Consider the following 6,000-nt stretch of genomic DNA (forward strand, 5'->3'; position numbering starts at 1 on the left):
CAAAACAATACATCATTTAAGCACAAAAAAAAATCTTTTCGAAGATCTTTTCTCATGCGACTATTTAAACCATAAACAAATTACATCAAAATGCTTTGCTAATAATGAACCAATTTCCACTTAAAACTTGGTTGGATTTGAATCTTGATTGTCGGGTTGAGAATATCATATGATGTTTGTACGTACCCTTTTGTACTTTTGTTTTGTCTCTTCGTTATTTTGCTATTGTTTCTAACTCACACTGAGCACACGTAACTCACTTTCCTTAGTTTCTCCCTTTTAGGTAATATTGTGTTTTGAAGTTGGGCTCGGCATTCAAAAGTCTCGGAGTTTAAGTAATTTGGTTTGTTTTTATTTGATTATTTTTTTAACATTTCAGTCCAATAATTTCTGTTGATTGGTAAGGAAGATTATAAACTGTGGTATGAGTTTTGTTTTCGGACATTTGTTAAGTTTTGAGATTATGGTTTAAAAAAAACTAAAATTGTGATGCCATGCATGAGTTTTAGGAACTGAATATGATTTTCTGAAAAGATAACAGTTTTATTTTTTTCCAATGTAAATTTCTAACTCTTAGTTCGATTATCAAAACTTTCAATCTTATTTTGGTTGCAAAATTATTAATTCATTAAATCGGATAACGGTTCCAAGCAAGTTTTAAGTGGAAATAGGTTCATTAATCGCAAAGCATTTTGATGAAATTTGTTTCTGGTTTAAGTACTCGCATGAGAAAAGATTTTCAAAAAGAAATTTTTTGTGCTTAAACTATGTATTGTTTCGAGTCATTTTGGTGGCCAATGTGACCTCCAAAATCCTATCAAAAGTTCTAGTTCAGCTTTTGGGGTGTTACAATGAGTATGACATGAGACAGTGGTATGGCATCTTGATATTTGGGCTTAACGACTAAGCCAGGTATACGGTGTTATAAGAGGACCTTTAAACTTCCTTAAGGTGGCAGTGAGAGGTAATTTACTTAGAAAGAATAGGAGCTCAAAAACAAAATGAAAAAAAAAAGAGAAAAAAATGTGAGAGAAAAAAGAAGAATCGTAGGCTCTTGATACCATGTTAAACAAAGAGATCTTGAAGAAAAAGGTTGAATTTCTCTATTGATTTACAAATATATATATATATATACAAAATACTACAGATTGAATAAGGAAATAATATAAAATCTAATCCTTAAATACCAGCTATAATCCTTAAATCTATAAATTTACAACCTATTAACATTGAGTAAGCAACTATTTGTTCCTAAAGTTCCTTAATTGCAGTGGAGTTGGAAGTTAGCACTTTATTCAGCCACTTGTAAAACAATATTTCTTTCACCTTTGATTATGTTACATTTGGCTTCATTTAGGTTCATTTCAAAGGAATACAAAGTCCCAATTAATTCATCAATCTTTAGACTTTCAATATCTTTAATTGCGAAACCATTTTCAATTCGAGTTTTGGAAAATGGGAATCGACTTTTAAAAAAACGAGAACGGGAGTCGCCACTAATCTTTTTAGGTGTGATTAGATCACCTTTAAAACATTTTGTTTTAAAATAATCGATTTTGGTCTACGAAATCAAAAGAACGAGTTCTGGAGTCGGTTACGTACGAGTAAGGATTAGCACCCTTGTAACGCCCAAAAAATGGTACCTAATTGATTATCAAGTGTCTTTAAATGTCGGAAATTTTAAAAATTTTAAGATGTAATCCTTTTTAAAATATTTTGATTTTTGAAAATTTGGGTTCACTTGTATCAAAGTATTGATACTAAGTTAGCCTTTTTAGAAATCCCTATCTCGAAACGACAAAATGCTACATCCAGTAAGTTAGGGCATATCGCTTTGCAGTTCCAAGACAGTCGCTTACATTTTGAAAACCTTTAAAAACTTAGAAGGGTACTTGACTATTCGAACTTAACGAGAAAAGTCGCAACCCAGTAAGTTAGGGCACTACTTTTTCGAAATTTCCAAACACCAAGCATTGCCTTTATATTTTTTTTTTTTTAAATTTTGGAGCCTTGTCTTTTTAAATATGATGCGTGGGGAATTGTATTGCATTATAAATCATACATAGTAACATATTATTGTAGTAGGTAAATAATACATGTATTTAAACAAAATGATGGCAATGATATAAAGAACGTGCATTAGATTCATACATATAAAATAGCAAATATTAATAATATGCATACAAAGATATATATAGCATGTATTGAGAATGAATAAACAAAATATACAAACATACAAGGTAATAATTAAATAATATATGACATGCAAATAAAAATATAATATCAATGTACATGTTTACAAAATATAACATATAATAATAATTATAAAATAATATTTAACACACCCATGACACATACAATATAAAAATATATAATGAACTAATAAAATAAAATTAATAATTGTTAACAAAATATACACATAATTAAAATGTGATATTAGTAATTCTAAAATAGTATTTAATATAATATGTAATATATAATAACAAAAATAGAATAATAATTATGCTTATAAAATATATTGGTTTAAAAGTATGTAAAAGATTCAAAAATATCAGTTTAAAATGAAATAATACATAAACAAATAATTAATAGTTAGATATGTATATAATATGTGTTAAAATATATTTTAATAATGATAATTTACAAATTTTAAATAATATATATGATATAAACATAAATAATATAATTGGTAATATATGAGATACATAACATATATATAAAAAAAGTAATATAGAATAAAAATAAATCATAATAAATGTTATATAATAAAATATATAGGAAATAAGAAGTATAACATAAAACAATGAAAGTTTATATGTAAAAATGACATGTATAAATAATTAGTAAATATATAATATATGTGAAAATATAATAATAATATAAAAATTTGACGTAAAATAATTATAATTTGAGGAAAATAACAAATAATAATAATACATATAATAATACTTGTAATAAAATAATTTTAATGTGTAATATAAAAGTAAGGTTAAAATAAAAGAAATAACAATATATATATATATATATATAGAATAATAAAAAATAAATATAGGACTAAATTTAAAGCCCATCCAAATTACGGGGCGAATTTAAAAGAACTAAAACTGAATTAAGGCCCTATTTAAAACGCGTGCAAAATCAAAAGGGCTCACTGGGCAAATTGCCCTATCCCCAAAACGGCGACGTTTTAATTCTGTGTTTAAAAAAAGGTTAGGGATCATATTGAAATCAAAATAAAAAAATGGGCAAAAATTAAAAATTGCAATAAACTTAATTTGACAGATAAAAGACGAAAGGACTAAAGGGACAATTATGCCATTTTCTTAAAACATGCGGACCCTCCGGGTCGGATCGGGTCGGATCTTGGGCCGTGTCTAAGTTAAATTTTGATTTTAAAATTCATTTATAACACCCTTTTTTAAAAAAAAAACTCTGAAACCCCCTCTCCGTCCTCTGTCCTGAGTTCCAACAACGGCCTATGACCACCGTTCACGCACCTCACGCGCCATCGTACACGGTGGTCGGAGGTTCTAAATTTCTCCCCTTTCCAGGCAAATCACAGGTATAATTTCTCCTCTTTATTTTTAAAAGTATTTTCTTGTATTACAACTCAAAAATGAACTGTTTTTTCTTTGGTTTTTTTTTAAATCTATTTCTGGATCATTTGTTGTATTAAAAATACATGTATGTATATAATAAAAAAGAAAGAAAATAATAGAGAATAAAAATAGTAAAACCTTTGAATCTGCTATTTTCGTATTGAACCTCTGTATTTTTTTATTGTTGCTTTGTGTGTATTTTCCAGAACGTAAGTACTTTTTACAAGTGAAAAGAAAGGCTTTATAGCCTTGGTCCCTTACATATTTGGGGAAAGAAATCTAAGATTTCTTTCTATTTTGTGTCTTCTGTATCTTTGACTGATGTGCTGTGATTTTCTTGCCATTTTCTGCTCTGCTTTTTCGCGTATCTGCTGTTTGTTTCCTTTTCTTGCAGGCAATCGAGCGAGGGATCCGGCAATGACCTTGCTGTGAGCTGATCATGGAGGTCGAATCATGACGCTGATGGAGGGTTATTGAAACGTCATAAGAGACGAGCAGACGCGTCCGTTGAAATTGCTTCTGGAAGCTTCTATTTGCGGCGCGAGGAGAAAGGCAGAAACCCTAGGGTTTCCTGCCTTGGTGTAACAAGCTGGGCCAATTGGGCTTTTTGAATTTGGGCTAGCTAGTTTAATTGGGTCATGGTGTTTGTGGGTCTATTAGGTAGTTTAGGTCTGTTGGGTAGTTACCGGGTAAATGGTTTTAGGCTGATTGGATTACAAGTGTAACGGGTTTTGAGCTTATCAGGCTTTGAGGCCTGTTTATTTGTAAATAGACTTTAATGGACATTTTAAATAAATATTTATTTATTTATATTCTGCTTTCAGCCCGGTCAAATTTAGGCTCTTACAGCTGCCCCTCTTTGCTCATTGCTATGTAATAGGAATTGAGCAAAGACCATAAAGGACCAAATTTGTCCGGTCTGGCCCAATCTTTGTGATCACTACCTCGAATGGTCTTCAACCTATCTTCTCCTTACGACCTCAAGAATGCTATGTTGATAACTTTGATCTATTTTCTTCCGAACACAGAGATACCAAGTCTGCTTCTTTGATTTGTAGAGATGCCAAATCATCTTGAATCTAACTTCAGTGAAATTATCTGAAGGTGTGACTTGCTATGTATCTGCTCCTCGTTGAAGTGGAGATGCCTGACTTCCATTTGTTCTCTGACAATACAGAGATGACAAATCATCTTAGATTTACTTTATCGTAAACACGTGGAAGCCAAATCAGCTATGTCTTCGATTTGTTCCTTGTAAGTACAAGGATACTAAACCATCTTGGATCTGCTTCAGCATAAACATCTGAAGGTGGGATCTGCTATATTTGAGAACATCTGAGAGCCAAATCTGTTATGTCCTCGATTTGTTTCTTGTAAACACAAGAATACCAAATCATCTTGGATCTGCTCCAGTATAAACATCTGAAAGCTAGATCTACTATATTTGAGAACATCTAAGAGTCAAATCTACTATATCCTCGATTTGTTTCTTGTAAACACAAGAATACCAAATTATCTTGGATCTGCTTCAGTATAAACATCTGAAAGCTAGATCTGCTATACTGCGGCCTATTACCCTGCTGTTTAGGAGACTAAAACACGCCGTCTTTGATAACCTGTAGAATGATTATGCTTGATAATTAGGATGCTATGCTCGAAGTGAGTCGAATGTTCCTAATTAAATGTGTTATGATGCAAAATGTTGTGAATACGACCCCTATCCTAAGCGTCACCATTCAAAATTTCATTCTTGCTCGGCCCATAGACCTTCCTCCAATACTACAATCTACTGAGGATGTTTGTAAGAATTGAATCATTGGTTTTGTCCATTTTCCTTTTGGACTAGAAGAAAGGAATTCCTCGAGTTTCTTCATCCCCTATTTACGTGGATCTCTCGAACAATTGTCCTATTTTAGTTTCTTGTATTATCTAGAAATTCCAGAGTAATGCGCAAAACTTCATTTATGAACGTATTTAGTCCATCTATTATTATTTCAATGCAACATATGGAAAATGAATGAATCTTTTATGAGTAATTGAATTTGAATGAATTATCAAAAGGATACAAAGCGAAATTATCCATGAAAGCCTATCTTTAAGAAGAAATAGAATCTAAAGATAGCATACGAAAGAGAAGTTAGATGCCTTAGATATCACTACTTGAGTGCTTATACATCAACTTCATGAAGGCATGTGTTTAGAAGATTCAAAGTATTCTATCGATGCCCCAGTATGCGACATTCTTCGCTCTTCATTGAATAGCAAGATTACCGTATGCCTTTCAATATTTGAGCTGCCCTTTCGGGTTTTCAACTCAAAACCCCTTTGGTCACAAGGCACCCTTTGCGGGTTTTCACCTTGGCCTCTCCATTTTTTTTTTGAAACATCTCAAGGCGCCCTT

Source organism: Gossypium arboreum, chromosome 1 (genome assembly GCF_025698485.1).
Source record: "Gossypium arboreum isolate Shixiya-1 chromosome 1, ASM2569848v2, whole genome shotgun sequence".
Lineage (NCBI taxonomy): Eukaryota > Viridiplantae > Streptophyta > Magnoliopsida > Malvales > Malvaceae > Gossypium > Gossypium arboreum.